Source organism: Benincasa hispida, chromosome 11 (genome assembly GCF_009727055.1).
Source record: "Benincasa hispida cultivar B227 chromosome 11, ASM972705v1, whole genome shotgun sequence".
NCBI lineage: Eukaryota > Viridiplantae > Streptophyta > Magnoliopsida > Cucurbitales > Cucurbitaceae > Benincasa > Benincasa hispida.
In genome coordinates, this window is record NC_052359.1 from 11,604,889 (window position 1) to 11,623,875 (window position 18,987).

The 18,987-nt window shown below is 34.2% G+C and overlaps 1 long non-coding RNA gene across 1 annotated transcript; it reads left to right on the top strand.

The window, feature by feature from the left end:
• Positions 1-4,560: 4,560 nt before the first annotated feature.
• LOC120090303 lies at positions 4,561-12,543 on the top strand. The gene is made up of 5 exons (XR_005485506.1): positions 4,561-5,075; positions 5,175-5,370; positions 6,062-6,156; positions 6,309-6,763; positions 12,291-12,543. It is a non-coding gene; the product is annotated as an uncharacterized LOC120090303 (long non-coding RNA).
• Positions 12,544-18,987: the final 6,444 nt, after the last annotated feature.

Here is an 18,987-nt window from a genome sequence, read left to right on the forward strand (position 1 = left end):
TACCTCGTTATTCGTATTAATTCATATTTCTCACCTCGTTATTGCATCAACTCTTCTAATTACTCTCCTTCTATAATAATTACCAACTCGATTCAACTCAACTCTGCGCGCCAAACATCCCTTAATTTAAAAAAATCTCAATTCTTTCATTTTTTTTTTCAAATTTTAAAAAGATAAATAAAATATTTTATCACAATATCTCCAAAATCTCCAAAGATTCTATTAAATTAATAAATCAATTAACTTCTCAAATTACTTTAATTTAGGCTTCAAAAACCAAAATTAAATGGCATAAATTCTATCAATTTGATATAAATTAAATCCTTTCAAATATTTAAATCAATTCAAAACTATATAAAATTAATTATGGCTCCAAAATCCAAAATCAAAGGGAGGCAAAATTCAACATTTTCAAGATAATTAGGTTGATTATCCAATCAATTAAATCCAATTTAACCAATAAAAGCTTTTCCATTATTTCATTTAATTCCAATTTCCAAAAATGAAAGGGAAATTAAAACTCAATACTTTTAGATAACTAACTTAAATTTTCTTGAAGCCCAAAATATGCCATGTGCAAGGTGAACATGAAATGTTTATCATATGGTCTTAAGAAAGAGATAAGATTTATAATGTTACCTCAAAAATGAAAAAAAAAATAATAATAAACATTAGTCCTCTCATCTGAGGTTAACAAAGTTAGATAAAAGATCAATTTCCTATCGAACAACTCAAATTCAATAGCCTTTTGCACCCGCCTTCATAGACGAAAAACTTGAGAGCATAATATGAGAAAGTTCAATCAAGCTTTGAGTAAAGTAAAAAACCTTGGTATCCTTAAATTGAGAAAGAAACAAAGAAACAAACTATAACTCTAATGAAGTACTATATTTCCATTTAAGTTTCTAAGTGGAGATGGAAGATGAAAGTTCAAAGTCAGGGAATATTTTAGTAAAAAAAAGTTAAGGGTCAAGAACGAGCATAATTTGTGACAGTCAAGAGACATCCAACTGAACATAAATGGATTATGTAGAGATGTCGCTTTAAAGATTTCAAACAACATAGATATTTGACATACAATTAATCAAGGCCAATGGTATTTACCTTGATATAACCAATTCACAAGAAAAAAATCTACAAGATATTCACTAACTAGTTTATTAGATGAATAACTCATAACATCAACAATAAAAATGACAAGATCTTACATTGATGTCAATCAAATTGAACTCCACTCCCAAGGTATTTTACTATGAAGGTGGTTGTAAGCAAAATCACTACACCAATCCAAAATTAGAGTTTTTACTAGAGGAAAAAAAAAAAAGAAAAAAGAAAAACATTTCACACTAAACTTTAAAATACAAGACAATTGTGCTTACCCTACTTGCAAATGGATATCAATAATAGTGCATTAAAGTAAATAAGAAAAGCTTACATCCTTTATAGAACATGACAACATTAATTTCATTTTCATCATTTTTTCTGAAAACGGTTCGATTCGATTCGATTTGATTGTTAAACCAAATCAAACTGAATTTTTTAAAATGTAAAACCGAATCGAATCGAACCGATTTATTGGTTCAAACTGCAGTTTGGTTCGATTTCAAATTCGGTTTTGGTATTTTTAAAAAATTCATATTATATTCTTTTTTAATTAAAAAAAAACGATTCGGTTCTATTCGGTTTTAAATTCGTTTTTGTTCTTTAAATTAAAAGTCTGTCTCTTATACACATCTAGATGTGTATAAGAGACAGATATATATGTGAGTTAAAAACGGTTCGGTTCGGTTTCAAACTCGATTTTCGAAAATGAAACTGAACCAAACAAAACTAATTCGGTTTCAAAATTTCTTCAAACCGGATTGAATTGCATTTTTTGGTTTTACTGAGTTTTCAGTTCGATTCGGTTTGGTTTATGCGGTTTGAATGACCACCCCTAATTTCCTCCGTCCTCAAATATCATTTTTCAAGAATTGTATACTATTATATTGTTGAGACAAGAGATAATCTTGAATAATGAGTAACACTAAACCTGTTATTTGTTGAAATTATGCATCTCAATAGATGTTGCTTTAAAGATTCCAAATTACATAAGATAGATATTTGACTTACAATTTAAACAATTCTGTAGGTATTTGCCTTGATAATTGATTTAAATGAGAGCTGCAAGATATTCATATTTAAATGACAATTACTAGACCTGACAATTAGTCAAAACTAATTTCCTTTTGAAGACCTAAATTGTCTCAAAGTGTACAAGGAAAGCACATCAAACCCCAAAGTTTCAAAGAAGCAAATTTCACCCACTCTTTTTCAATCAAATTTCAGGTACACTATAATCAATGATCATGTAGTACCCACATTCTTATCAATAACAATCATGTCAAGAAGAGCAAAAGTTATCATCCAACAACTGACATTCTATTGATAAAGCAACATACACAACTGCAAACCACAAAGATTATGTAACAAAGTTCATTCCTCAAACCATAATAAAACTCTTAGAATCACTAAAACCAAATAAGATTTCCTCTATAAAAGAGTGATGGAAGGAGGAAAGGAAAATATGGACAAGGGAACAAAAACATAAGCAATAACATTCTTTAACACTTGAAAATATTTGGTTACATAGAGAACAAAAATAAACTAAACAGGTCAACTTGAAACAAAAACTGACAACAACATTTCAAGTTAAAACTATTAATGGGATAGTGAGAAGACCAAAGTCATTATTTGTTCATTGAACTTATGTTTCAAAATCGTTGGAAAAACACGTTTCTAGAAGTCTGTTTTGGTTGAAGTCAGTCACAATTTCTCTTAGTTTTTATTTAACTAGAAAATTATGGGAAAATAAACTCATGGAAACTAAGCAATTGTGTATAAACTCCATTGTAATTCTCCTTGTAAAAATAGACAATGGAATTAGAAATCCTTTAGTCAAATAAAAGACATCGAGTAGAATAGAAATATAGCAAAAGCCAATGTTGCTATTGTTGGGGTTGATGTCCTAAATCTCGTAGGATCCTATAATTTGTAATTGTAATGTACAAACATTTTATTTATGTAATAAAATATGTGATGTTTTATTTCAAAATTAGTTGCATTAACCACAAACCAATAAACTTCATCCAGGGTTATCCTGTAGCTTAAACATGTATATAGAGATATATGGGTGGGTCATGTTTAAGTGATAACATAAATGGTCTGTATTAGATGTATAAGGTTGGATACCTTATCCTGGTGACACTATGAGTATGACCCGCTTTGTAGATATTACAATTGTTGTAAAGTGCTACAAATGATCTGATCTTGATTATTCATGTGGAGACATATGAGTGGGGATATTCTATACAAAGGAGTTTGTATAATACCGGACCACGAAATGTTTAGTCTCGTTATATTAACACTGTTCATAATAGAGATTTTCATTTCACCAGGATGACCATAGGTAACATGACCTGAATCCTGAGTGAGTTGTGAACTTCTGCCTATGAGGGTTGTCCTTTGATTTGTATGGGTGAGAGTGGCCAGATTGTCGAATCAATAAGCTTACCATTTTGAGGATTCGTCTGATTGAGGAGCTGGGAACACAACTACACAATAAAGAATTCACTCCTTCCCCAATATCGGGGCAAGTAGACAAAGTGCTCCCTTAAAGGCTGATTTCAGGCTTGAATAATGTGGTGCCACACCCTCTCCTGGCCCAAGAGGGGGTTGATCATAGTTGGACTATGATTTATTGTTCATTAGAGAGATCAGTTGTACTTACGAGCAATTTGTAAAGGGTCCTCGTAATGTTGATTGGTTATATCCAATGGACACAAAAATATATATAGTGCAAAGAGTGCAACTTTCGATCTTTAGTGGAATACCCGACAGTTGACGGATGTTGAATAATTTAATTAAAAAAAGTTTAATTAATTATTCATGTACCGTTGGAGTTTTAAGCTACAGATCCATGAGGTCCCATCGGTAGCTCAACAAGATTTAATGAGAATAAGTTTTTGGATTAATTTGAATTGTTCAAATTAATTGAGGGAATTAATTATATAGGTTATAATTAATTTATTTTTTATTATATTTGATATAATTTCTATAATATATTTGATACATTATATTATTTATGAGAGGAAATAAATATTTGAATATGATTCAAATTTAACTTTAGGAATTGGATTCATATTGTTAAATTTAATGTAAATATGATCTATATTAAAATCCATTTGTGAGAGAGAAATGAAATTATAGGTCATATTGTATTTTATGCAATATAAAAACTATAGGTTATATGTTATATATGATATAACATATAGTTATGTATATATATCACTACAAGAATTTTGGGTTTTAATGTCGGTTGAAAAAAGTGAAATTGGATGTATAATGTCGATTTTAAAAAACGGATCTTTAATGTCAGTTTTAAATCGACATTCAAGATGGGCTACAATGTCGGTTTAAAACCGACATTAAAGACCTCTCATTTATTTTTATTTTTTTAAAACTTTATTAAAAAATATCTTCTTCATTTCATATCAAATATTTTCTCTCCTTTCAATTCTCTCTTACTAAACCCTCTCTACTCCTTAGCGTGGCCATGCGAATCACTTTCGATCGTCATCATCACCGGTGTTGCTTGGATCTCCATCGTCATGGGCTTCTTCCAGTGGTGGGTCATCGTCATGGGTGTTCTCTGGTTGGTTTTCGTCGTCGCGTAGGTGTTCTTCGGTTGGTTTTTGTCGTCGCATGGGCGTTGTTCTTCTGTTTGTTCTTTCGATGGCTATTCGTCATTGTTGTTCTTCTGGTGGTTCAGCTCGCCGTTCGTCTAGCTTATTCCGGTCGTGGAGGTGGGTTGTTGGCGTAGATCTATAGATTTAGTTGTGGGCTTTTCCTATCCGATCATCTATTTGCTCAATCTACTCGTGGGTCTTCCGATCCGGTCGTTGGCGTTGTATTTTTGTTAGATCTGTCGTCTCAACTCTGTTCACAAGGTCCGGTGCTCGCCAGTGTTCCAATTTTTGAGCTCTGGTTCGGATCTCTTCAAGTTTGTGGGTTGTTTAAGTTGTTTGCTTGGAAAGGTAAAAAAAAATTTCATATGAATTTTTAATTTAGTAATTTAAAGTTATTTCATTCCTTTTATTTTTATTTTAATGATTAAGATTTTTGAAATTTTGAAGTTCAAATCGGCATCTTCGAGAAGCACACAGAAGCATTGTTTGGTAGACCAGAAATTGCTATAACACCTCAAGGAACCATCGATCCCTCCAAAGATGAACAGTTGAAGATTAGCTTTGGTGGTATGAAGGGATTGGTTTTAGAAGCTGTCACTTTTGGTTCTTTCCTCTGGGATGTTGAAAGCTATGTGGATTCAAGGTACCATTATGTTGTGAGCTGAGCTAAATGCCATTCCTGCCAGAAGTATGTTTGTACTAATACCAACTTAATCAGTGCGGGTCATGCTGTATATTAACTACATATGTGATTAAAAACAATACAAATTTAGAGGGAAAGAGTTTCATTTTTTAGGCTTTATAGGAATTTTCACAACATACTGTTACAGAATTCGTTTCAACTTTCTTCCCTTCTTTTTGTGCACAATACACATCGACACGTTCTGTTACCTTTGAACATATTACTTAGAAATTTGTTAATGTTTGAATGAAATTAGTTAAAAAAATATGTATTTGGTTGATAGTCTTGCTTGGTGTGGTTCAAGTGTATATCAAAATCCTTTTCTTTCAATCATATATAAACTAATTTGGTCTTACTTGGTTGATTAAGCTTGATTGATGTGATTCAAGTGTTATTTCATTAATTTTATGTTTTGTTTCAATGATTAAGCCTCTTGAAATTTGTTAATGTTAGAATGAAATTAGTTAAAGAAACATGTACTTGGTTGATAGTCTTGCTTGGTGTGGTTCAAGTGTATATCAAAATCCTTTTCTTTCAATTATATATAACTAATTTGGTCTTACTTGGTTGATTAAGCTTGATTAATGCGGTTCAAGTGTTATTTCATTAATTTTATGTTTTGTTCCAATTGTCAAGCTACTCCTTATTTCAGGCCCAAGTTGCTGAGAAGACCAATCCAAATGAAAGGGTAGGTGAAACGAAAGACTCAGAATGAGCCATGCCTCTCAATCTTCCTTACTACACATGGTAAGATTCACTATCACAAATCTGAGGGAAATTAGTGGAGACCGATTGAAATTCCTTTTGGTAAACAAAATTCTCTCTCTCTCTCTCTAAGTCGGGTTTCTGAAAGCTCTGAACTCTCTCTAAACTTCTTTTGTTCTTGCCCAATTTCACAGTGAACAAAGAAAAGAATCGAGCATGCAAATGGAAGAAAAGAAAGAGGAAGAAGAGACCAACAATAGCATGTACGTGGTTCGGCAAAATGATGCCTACATCCACGGGAAGGAAGAATCGTTTATTGAAGACCTTACAAAGATAAGTTTGTATTTTCTTTACAGACCGTATACTAAAACAGAATGATCAAGTTATTTTTCGATTTGAATGTAACCTATATATATATGATTACATATTTGTTATGAAGTCTGTTTAGAAAATAAAAACTAGTCGTTGAGCTATTTGAGATTAAATTTTTTGAAATCTCCACCTTAATCTCAACTTTGAAGCCTTCTACCTTCCAGTTCTGACTATCGATTACCCATTTTCAGGTAACATGAAGTCAAACTGATCAAGACACTTGCTGAGCTTGAGCTTCGAGACAGGTTTGGTAAGCATGTCTGCTACGTTCTCCGAGGTATGAACTTTTAGAACTTCGGTTTGCCCTTGTTCTATTCTATCTCTTAAAAAGTGAAATTTATGTCGATATTTTTTGTCCTAGAATGGTATTGTGGGTTTTTGGAAAGATGGATAGCACTTTGGTTATCACAATAGATCTTAACTACTGTTTGTTTGATACCAAAGTCTTCCATCAATCCCTTTAACCACAATGCCTCTTTTATAGCTTCTGAAAGTGTCATGTACTCAGCTTCGGTAGTTGATAGAGTTGTTATTGATTGTAGTTTAGCCTTCCAGCTCAGTATATTAGGTCAATATAAGAAGAGATACCCTATCAGAGACCTTCTTTTATCTTGATCCCCTGTGAAATTTGAATCAACAAACCCATAAGTTCTAGATCTGTCTCCTTAACACTCTAATAGATTAGCTTAGACTGCTTAGACCAAATTAGATACCTAAGATCCATTTGATAGCTTTCCAATGCCTTCTCCTAGGGTTTGACATGAATTTGCTCACTAGGCTTGCATAATAGGATAAATAAAGCCTGGTAGAGATCATGAGGTACATCAAGCTTCCTACTGCCTAACTATAAGGAACTACTTGCATTTGATTTAGGTGTTCCAAGTCAGTTTTCTTAGGTGGATTAGTTATGGATAGTTTAAATTGTTGAGCAATAGGTATAGTTATAGGTTTAGCATTAGACATATTGAATCTTTTGATGATTTTCTCACAATAATTAGTTTGACTAATGCTTAGGGTAGAGAATCCTCTGTCTCTGTCAATTTCAATCCCAAAGATCTTCTTAGACTGACTCATATCTTTCACGTAAAATTCTCTCTTTAGGAGATTTTTTACATGACTTAAATCTTCTTTAGAAGTCCCAACTAGCAACATATCACCCACATAGAGAAGTAAGTACACCTTGTTCCTATAGGTTGTTGAGTTCACATAGGTGCAAATGTCATAGGTGCTTTCTGAAACCCAATACTCTCAATGTAGTCATTGAATCTTCTGTACCAGCATCTAGGAGACTGTTTAAGACCATAAATGGACTTATCTAGAAGACAGTAGAGGTCATTTTTACCCTTTTCAATAAAACCCTTTGGTTGAACCATGTAGATGACCTCATCTAAGTGACTATGTAGGAAGGTTGTTTTCACATCTAGTTGATCTAATTCAAGATTGTATTGAGCAACTAAGGATAACAAGAGTCTAATAGAGGTTTGCTTAACTACTGGTGAAAAAATTTCAGAATAGTCAATGCCTTCCCTCTGTGTGAAACCTTTGGCCACTAATCTTGCCTTATACCTTGGCTTTTCATCTTTAGAAGTGCCCTCTTCAGTTTGTAGATCCATTTAGATGTTATTGCCTTGCATCCTTTAGGAAGAGGAGCTAGAGTCCAAGTGTCATTAATGCTTAATGATTGCATTTCTTCATGCATAGCTTCAATCCAGTTCCTAGCATCAGGGCAGCTTACTGCCTATTCAAAGTTGGCCGATTCCTGGTCATTTGGAGCTATAGTTGCATTTAAAACTAGGTTCATATAGTTTGTTTCAGTGTACCCAACTGGGGGAACAATCACTCTTCTTTGCCTACTCTTTGCTAGAAAGTATTGACTCAAGTCAGGTTGAGTTTCAGTGGTTTCTACCAACTGTCCTATAGTGTTCTCTTCCTCTTCTGAATCATTAGAAGAACCATGATCTGTAGACTTATCTTTAGAAGCCTCCACCTCAATCCTAGCAGTAGGGCTATTAGGTATCTCAATTGTAGTCTTCTCTTTTTGCTTGAACATTTCCTTTTCTCTGAAGGTAACATCTCTACTGATCACAAATCTTTTCTCAATAGAATTCCACATTTTAAAACCCTTTACACCTTCAGTGAACCCAACAAACATACATTTCATAGCCCTAGACTTAAGTTTTCCTTGATTTTGATGTATGTAACCAACACACCCAAATACCCTTAGGTTATTTTCTTCAGGGGTTATAAAGTTTAGGGATGAATGTGGGCACCTATTTAAGGTTTACACAGCATAGCTTGCAGCTTCAGCCCAGTATTTTTCACTGAGAATGACATCTGAGAGTAAACATCTGACCTTTTCCATAATGGTCCTATTAAGCCTCTCTGCTACCCCATTCTGTTGGGATGTGTGTCTGATTGTCCTGTGCCTAGTTATGCCTGATTCCTTACAAAATTTATTGAATTCTTCCCTACAGTATTCTAGCTCATTATCTATTCTTAAGTATTTAATTTCCTTAGAGGTTTGCTTCTCAATCATGAGTTTCCATTCTTCAAACTTTTCATACACTTGGTCTTTTGATTTAAGAAAGAAAACCCAACTTTTTCTTGAGAAGTCATCTATAAAATAAAGTAAGTACCTCGAGCCACTTAGGCTAGGTGTTTGAGTTGGACCCTAAAGGTCTGGGTGGATGTAGTCAAGAATTATCTTTGTTGAATGATGTGCTTTGGTAAAGCGATGTCTAGTTGCTTTTCCCAAAATGCAATGCTCACAAAAGGTTAGCTTGTTTGAAATTCCCTTGGGTAGAATTCCCTGTTTAGACAAAGCTTCTAGCCCCTTAGCACTTATGTGAGACAGCCTTTTGTGCCATACATTAGCTTCTGTCATCTCATTTGGTGTGGCAACATATGCCCCTATCATCATTTCAACACCTCTGACCATAAACAAGTCATTAACTTTCTCCGCAACAAGGACCACCTTAGAGTCTTTTAAAACCTCAAGTGTTCCACCCTTACCCATGTATTCACACCCAACCACATCTAGCATTCCAAGGGATATAAGGTTTCTCTTAAGAAGTGGGGCATGTCTTACATTTCTGAGTAGTTTGACAGCTCCATCTTTGAGTTTCATAAAGACAGATCCAATGGCTTTAATTTTACAGCCTTGGTTGTTCCCCATGTAGACCATTTATCCATCAATTTCTTTATAGGTGTTAAACCAGGGTCTCATAGGTGTCATATGGTAGGTGTATCCTGAATCCAAGGCCCTATCATGTTTCCCAAAGGGGTTAACATAATTGGCCTTGTCAAGTGTTGAGGCTAGTGCATCAGAGTAGATATAGGAGCCTTCTACTACAGAGGCTTCAGGCTACTTGCTTTTGGGCTCTTTTTCTTTCTCTTTATTCTTTCTTTTGAGGATGAAGCAATCTTTAATCAAATGCCCCTTCTTTTTGCAATATTTGCATTTAATTTCCTGTTTTGGCTTCTTTTCCTCTGTATGTTGTTGTTTTCTGTCCTTTGATTGGTTTGATTTGAAGTTTCCCTTCACAAACAACCCTTTACCATTTGGTTGTTTCTTCTTAACTACTTGCAACTCAAGTTCCCTTGTTCTTAGGGCAGATATTATTGCATCAGTAAATATATTGTCCCTTTCATACTTCAATGAATACAACAAACTAAGGTCCTGAGGCTATTTAATGTAGTTTGAATTTTATATAGTGACATAAATGTGGATCAAGTTCAAATTTATAGCCAAAATGGTCTATAGTATATGAATAAGGTTGGGCATCTTATTCTGGGGACACTATGGATGCGACCCACTTTGTAGTTAGTACAAATGATGTGATCCTGAATCATTCATATAGAGATATGTGAGTGGGGGCATCCTATGCAATGAGTTTGCATAAGACTGAACCACGAAATAGTCACGTTTTACGTTCTAAATGCCATTTTATGTATAAAACTGACTATTTCGTTAATTGATGACCTAGGTAACTTAATCTTAATCCTGAGCTAACTATGAACTTCTGTTCACTCGGAATTATCCTTAGATCTGCATAGGTGAGGGCAACTCATCATCGCTGGCCCAATAAGCCTCCCATTTCAGGAGTAAGATCAGGTGGATAGTTGGGAACATAGGATGCAAGACGGAATTCACTCCTCCCGTTATAGGGATAGTAGATAGATTGTTCCCTTTAGTACTGAATCCAGATCTTGAACAAGGAACCCCACCCTCTCCTTAGCCTGAGAGAGGTTCGGTTTATAGGTTGGACCTTAAACCAATTGTTCATTAGAGGATCAATGGAACTTAAGGAACAAAATGTAGTCTTGGGGGTAAAACGGTTTTTATGACCCAGCCGAGATTACGAACAACCTGTGAAGGATTAACTTACTAATCATGGTTATATCAAATGGACCCAAATATATCTATAGTGAGGGGAGTGCAACTACGAGACTATAGTGAAATGGCCCGTTAGTTAACGAATGTTGATTAGCTCCGTCTAAAAGAGTTTTAGCCAGCTAATCTCGGATCGTTGGAGCCTATGATCTATAGGTCCATTAGGTTCCCCTACTAGCTCATATGGAATAAACTTAGAACAATATGATAGAATGATTCAAATTGTTCGAATTAGGTGAAGAGAGAAAAACCGACAAGTATATGTGATATAGTAATCGGTTTTCAGTTTAGAGATACAACTTTAATATTTAAATGTGATTTAAATATAAAGAATATGAATACGTTCATATTCGGAAGCTCGGAAATAATGGAAATGGTCAAAGATGTAAAAAGTCAAAGAGTTGACTTTTGACTTTGAAAAGTCAAACTTTGACCGACCTTATATTCAAATGTGATTTGAATTTTGAGAAAATGAATGCGGATTCATGCTCGAAAGGTCAAAATTAGTCAACACGGAAAAAATCATAAAAAGACAAAACGTTGACTTTTTTGTCAAAGTTTGACTTTGACAAAATGACTATTTTGCCCTTTGACTATAGTTAGTGAGAAAATCCAAACTTTTGCTGGATAATTCCACTAACAAAATAGTGGGCTAGATGTTGGTTTATGGTGGAGACATTAAGTCCACTTAGATAGTGGATTCTAGGTGTTGGGTTTTTATGAATTTGTTTCATGCAATTGTTGCATGGTTTTTTTTCTATAAATTGGGCTTACAATTTGGATGGAAAAACTTTTGCCCTTTTTACCAATTTTAGTTTTAGTTTTTGGGCTGGAGAAATCACAATTTTGTAGAAAATCTTTCAACCCAAACCCAACCCAAAATTTCATTTCTTTTTCCATCTCTTTCTCTCCCTCGGGTTCTTCATTCATTGGGTCCCACAATCCGATTCTGAGTCCAGAGGATAGTAGGTTAACTCTAGTGGTGGTCCGGAAGAGTTCAGATCGAGATTAGCGAGGAAAAGCGTTTAGGGAGCTACAAACTTTGTATCCTATCCATTTTAATTCACTGTTTTTCCTTCAATTGCATGTTTTTTTCCTTTAAATTAAAAGCAATTAGAGTGTAATTAGGTCCTTTTTCCACTATGTATATCTCGTGTTCCATCAATTCCATCAATTGGTATCAAAGCATGATTTAAGCACTCAATTAACGTTAATTTGAGTTTGGTGGGTGAATTTCTATGGATACATGTTTGATTGATTAATATGGTTGAAATTCAACTTCGGCATTAGATTTCTCTTTGGTTATGTTGTTTAATTTGTAATTGGCTCTTGATTGATGAGCTTATATGTATGCTTTAGAGTCTATAGTTTTATTGGAGTCAATAAAGTTAAAATTAAGCTGTAATCGAAGATCGAAACAAGCTCGGTCAGCTGCAGAAATTGGAAGTTCAGCTACTGCCCTCGCAACGTTGTTGCGTTGTTCATAGAGTGTTACAATGCTCTTCATCCTGGAGCCCGAGGTGTTGTAATGCTGAGATGCAGCGTCATGACGCTGTTCATCCCAGTCCAAAAAGACGCATGCATTCGTGAGCTGCTTCGTAGGTTTGGTTGGTTTCTAGTCCAGTTCAACCCACTTTGGTCCAGTTCAGCCTCATTTGGAGCTTTGAAGGTTTGGTCTAGGTTCAATTTCAAGCTTTTTTAAATTATATTTGTAATAATTAGTTATTTTTGCTTACTTAGGATGTCAAAGTTGAACCATATTAGTGGTGTTTAAATATTTATGCATGTGATGTATGTTATATTAGTGGTGTTTAAAGTTGTATGTGCATAACGTATGTCATGTAGATTTAAAATCCCACCATAGGAAGCATGTTACATGCATTGAAAATATGTTATAAACAATTATAATATATAGTATGCATGTTTTGGGTTTCTAAAGTTTAATATAATTGTTATATTAAAGTTTGATTGCCTTTTATGAATGTTATGGATGCAAAACATATCTATTATTTTATAAGTTGTTATAAAATTGAATTAGGCCTTAAAATCCATAATAAAGATAAGTTGCATGCTCATGTAGATGTAGGTTAACCAATTGTTTTAATAGTTAAAATAGGTTGTTATCATATAATATACAGTTACAAACTCAACCGATATATAATCATGTCTAAGGCTGGTGGTATTTAAGTTAACAGTCTACGGAACACCTCCTACCTGGGGATTATGACTGAATAATCGAGCGTTGTTAATCGATTTTATAAGAATACGTGAACGGTGTTAGGTTTTAAAACTGGTTTATCACCTAGACATTATAGGTTAAATCCAATTATAAATGTTATACTTCGATAAACCACATAAATTTAGGTTGTTTGATTAGTTGGAATAAACCTAAGTAAAAGTATACCCAAACAAGTAGAACACTTTAGTGAGAAATTAATACCATATATGATAAGTTGTTAGAACACTTCAGTGGGAAATTAATAACATATATGATATGTTGTTAAAACACTTCAGTCAGAGATAAATAACATATATGATATGTTGTTTTTAGCTCTCACATCCCTAAGACTTCACACCATGAGATTCATGTTTGGTTTTGTGTCACCCTAGGAGTGACCTCCATTCGGAAAGTGTTTGAAAGAGTCAATATCAAGGTAAATAGAGGAAGTAGTTCATAGTAAAATAAAATATATACGATATATTGGTTCTTAGCTCTCACGTCCCTAAGAGTTCACACCGTGAGATTCATGCTTGGCTTCGTGTCACCCTAGGAGTGGCCTCCATTTGGAAAGTGTTTGCATGGGTCAATCTCAAGGTGAATAGAGAAAGTACTTCATAGTAAAATTAAATATATATGATATATTGATCTTTAGCTTTCACGTCTCTAAGAATTCACACTGTGAGATTCATGCTCTGCTTTATGTCACCCTGGGAGTGACCTCTATTCGGAAAGTATTTGCATGAGTCAATAGCAAGGTGAATAAAGGAAATAGCTCAAAGTAAATGGGTGAAGGATATGTGTCAACATGTCCTGCGGTCTCTTCCGTTAATTTGGATCGTGAGATTCCTATGTTGCGCGCTATCTTTTTTAGGTGGCATTAGCTAGTCACTAACCATGGCTATCCCTTCGATGGGTTGTAAAATAGGATTCGGAACAACTCAAACTCCAGAAATATATAGGATTTCTTAGGTCCATTGCCAACATTGACTCTCCAATTTGGTAGCATTGTTGGGGCCGACCTCTGAAGTCTGAAAATGAAGGGTTACACTTATAAAATTACTAAGTGTTAGTAAGTTCTTGATCGAAAATGGTAACTAAATGACTATAGGAATAAGAGTTATTCTGAAGATAGTATTTGGTCAAGAATGTTTTGCTTTAGTGAAGGAGTATTTGACTACCCCTCAGTAACACTTATTATGACTTACTATAGTATCGTTGCAAATAAATAATAAAATTTGGGTAAGTTATTACTTTTGCTAAAATTGAATTGGGTTTAATAAGAAATTTACTAATTAGAATTTGTTTAAATTTCAGCATGTTAACTTCTTTAAAATCACTCGCTTCTAATAACAATAATGGTCTTAATAAATCAACATGGAAATCAAGTATACTAGCGAATGGTGATTTAAGATTTGTTTTAATAGAGGAATGTCCTCAATCTTCTTCTTCTGCGGACAGTAAGAGTTGGTATACATATGAAAAATGGATTAAGGCTAATGAAAAAGCCTAAAACATTCTTCTAGCAAATATAACTGATATATTAGTTAAGAAATTTGAGAACATAGCTTCTGCTCGAGAAATCATGAGTGTCATAGATGAAGAAACAAAGAAAGAACAACACAGTAAATGTGATTTGCTTGTGATTGAAATATGTTTATTGGAAAATGATAAAAAGATCTGGATAATAGATTCAGGTGTCGCTAATCATATATGTGCTTTTCGCTCAGGAAACTAATTCCTGGAGACAACTTACAGAAGGTGAAGCAACCTTTAAGGTAGGGACCGAGGAGGTTGTTTCAGCTAAAGCAGTGAAAGATATGAAATTATTTGTTAATGATAGATACATTTGACTTGAAAATGTTTATTATATTCTTTTTATGAAAAAGAATTTATTTTCTGTCTCGTGTTTGCTAGAACAAAATTATAAAATTTCTTTTGAAAATAATGAAGCGTTCATTATTTCAAAAGGTATTAAAACTTGTTTAGCAAAATTAGAAAATAACTTATACATGTTAAAACCGCTGTGGTAAAAGCCGTTTTGAATATAGAGATGTTTAAAATAGTTGAAACTCATAATAAGAAAAGAAAATTTTCTCCAAATGCCTATCTTTGGCACCTAAGACTAGGTCACATTAATCTTAATAGGATTGGAAGATTGTTTAAGAGTGGACTTCTAAACCAGTTAGAAGATAGCTCCTTACTGTCATGTGAATCTTGTCTTGAGGATAAGATAACCAAAAGATCTTTTACTACGAAAGGTCTTAGAACCAAAGAACCCTTAGAGCTAGTACATTCAAATCTTGGTGGTCCGATGAATGTTAAAGCGAGAGGATGGTATAAATATTTCATCAATTTTATCGATGATTATTCAAGGTATGTCTACATTTACCTAATGTATCATAAGTCCCAAACACTTGAAAAGTTCAAGGAATATAAGGTGGAGGTTGAGAACCCATTAGGTAAAAAGATTAAAACATTTCAATCAGATCGAGGTGGTGAGTACATGGACTTAAAATTTCAGGATTATTTGATAAAACACGGAATTCAGTCACAACTCACGGCACCTGGCACACCTCAACAAAATGGTGTTACAGAAAGGAGAAATAGAATCCTGTTGGACGGTTCGTTCTATGATGAGTTATGCTTAATTGCTAAGTTCTTTTTAGGGTCACGTAATAAAGACTGTGGCGTATATATTGAATATGGTTCCCTCGAAAAGTGTTTCAAAAACACCTTATGAGTTATTGAGAGGACGTAAAGGTAGTTTACGTCACTTTAGAATCTAGGGATGCCCAGCACACGTGTTGGTATAAAATCCAAAGAAAATGAAACGTTGTTCAAAAGTATGCCTATTTTTAGGCCATTCTAATGAGAAAAAAAGATGGTTATTTTATGATCCTCGGGAAGATAAAGTATTTTTGTTGATAAATGCAACACTCCTTGAGGAAGACCACATTAAAAAGCATCAACCTCGCAGTAAGATAGTATTAAGTGAGATGCGCTGAGAAATTAAAGATAGATCAATAAGAGTTGTTGATTGAACAGGTCCTTCAACAAGAGTTGTTGATGAAACTAGTACTTCACATCCTTCTCAAGAGTTGAGAATACCTCAACGTAGTGGGAGGGTTGTGTAACAGCCTGGTTGGTACATGAGTTTAACCGAAACTCAGGTCGTCATACCTGATCATAGCTTAGAAGATCCATGACTTTCAAACAAGCAATGGAAAATGTGGATAAGGACTAATGGATAAAAGCCATGGATCTTGAAATGGAGTCTATGTACTTCAATTTAGTTTGGGAGCTTGTAGATCAACCAGAAGAAGTAAAACCCACTGGCTGCAAATGGTCTACAAAAGAAAACGAGACTAAGTTGGTGAGGTACAGACCTATAAAGCTAGGCTTGTGGCGAAAGGGTTTATCCAAAGAGGGGGTAGACTATGAAGAAACCTTCTCTTGGGTTGCCATGATCAAGCTGATTAGGATACTCTTATCCATTGCCGCCTTTTATGATTATGAAATCTGGCAAATGGATGTTAAAACAACTTTTTTAATGGCTATCTTGAAAAGAGTATTTATATGTCTCAACTAAAGGGGTTTTGTTGAACATGGTCAAGAGCAAAAAGTTTGCACACTTAATAGATCCATTTATGGGTTAAAACAGGTGTTTCAATCCTAGAATATAAGATTTGACACTGTGATCAAATCTTATGGCTTTGAATAAAATGTTGATGAACCTTGTGTTTACAAGAAAGTTGTCAACCAAACTGTAGCTTTTCTGGTTTTATATGTTGATGATATTCTACTCATAGGAAATGAAGTAGAATTTCTGGCTGACATTAAGAGATGGCTTGCTATGCAATTTCAAATGAAAGATTTAGGAGAAGTGCAGTATGTACTTGGGATCCAAATAGTTTGGAACCGCAAGAACATAACTTTAGCATTATCTCAAGCATCTTATGTACACAAGATGTTGTCTAGATATAAAATGCAAAATTCAAAGAAAGGAATGTTACCTTTCAGACACGAAATTCGTTTGTCTAAGGAAAAGTGTCCTAAGACATCTCAAGAGGTTGAAGTTATTGAACGAATTCCATATGCATTAACAGTAGGGAGTTTAATGTATGCCATGTTGTGTACTCGTCCCAACATATGCTATGCAGTTGGAATCGTTAGTAGATATCAATTCAATACTGGATATGATCATTGGACTGTCGTTAAAATATCCTCAAGTATCTTCGGAGAATGAGGGACTATATGCTCGTGTATAGTGCTAAGGATCTGATCCTTACTAGATACACTAATTCTAACTTCCAGACCGAAATAGATTCTAGGAAATCTACTTCAGGGTCAGTATTCACTCTAAATGGAGGAGTAATGGTGTGGAGGATTATAAAAAAAAGTTGTATTGCTAACTCTACCATGGAAGTTGAATATGTAGCTACATGTGAAGCAGCTAAAGAAGTAGTATGACTCAGAAAATTCCTAACTAATTTAGAAGTAGTTCCAAATATGCATCTGTTGATTACCCTGTATTGTGATAACAGTGGAGTAGTTGCTAACTCAAAGGAACCTAGAAGCTATAAGTGCGGAAAACATATCGAGCGCAAGTACCATCTCATCAGGGAGATCGTACATTGAGGAGACGTGATTGTCATACAGATTGCCTCTGAAGACAACTTGGCTGATCCATTTACAAAGGCCCTCTTGGCTAAAGTATTCGAGGGTCACCTAGTGGGACTAGGACTACGAGATAGATAGAACTAGGGCAAGTGGGAGAAATACTAAATATCTGATGCTCTAGTTTATTGTATTTATTTTTTTATTACTCAACATTGTATATATATTTGTATATATGTAAAATCCACTGGAGTTTTAGTCCAAGTGGGAGTTTGTTGGGTTGTATGTCCTAAAACTCGTAGTTTGTAAAATTAAACCTATTCTATTATCAATAAAGATGTTATTGACATTTGTTTGATAAAACTATTATTGAATATGTAAATTGCACTTGTAAAGACTAAATCCAATAAGGAGCAAGATGTAAGGAGTAAGATGTAATTTTGGGGTTGAAATAACTTTTGACCCAACCGTTCTTATGAACAACCTATGAAGGGTCAACTTACTGATTGTGGTTAAATCAATTGGACAGAAATACATCTATAATGGGGAGAGTGCAACTATTGATATACTAGGTATCTGATGCCCTAGTTTATTGGATTTAGTCTTTACAAGTGCAATTTACATATTCAATAACAGTTTTATCAAATAAATGTCAATAACATCTTTATTGATAATAGAATATGTTTAATATTACAAACAGTGAGTTTTAGGACATACAACCCAACAAACTCCCACTTGGACTAAAACTCCGGTGGATTTTACATATGTACAGATATATATACAATGTTGAGTAATGAGAGAATAAGTACAATAAACTAGGGCATCAAATACCCAGTACTAAGCTTATGCATCCTCCTGGTTGTGCAACCTAGCAAGCTTGTTGGTGACAACTACATCTAGTCGGGCGACTCTCTCCACAATTTCTTTCCTTTTTCTTATGGATGTATCTGTGCAATCTCAACACAGTAAGTCTTGGAATAATAGAATTAATACTTATGTAATATTATCATTTATATATAGTTAATCATCTAAAGTTAAGGAGTAATGACTTCTTTAAATGAAACGTAAAAAGATTAGTGTTTGCCTATTGTGCATCATCAACAGTTCATGCTCTTTGACATTATGCACAACGAACTTCTTGAATCCATTAGGAAGATAATGACAGTGTTTCTTGTTAGTACCATAATTAATGTTTAGCATCAATATACATCCTTTAAACTATCGAGTTGCTCATGCCTATATCTGCCAGTCACCATCCGAATCGGCTGTC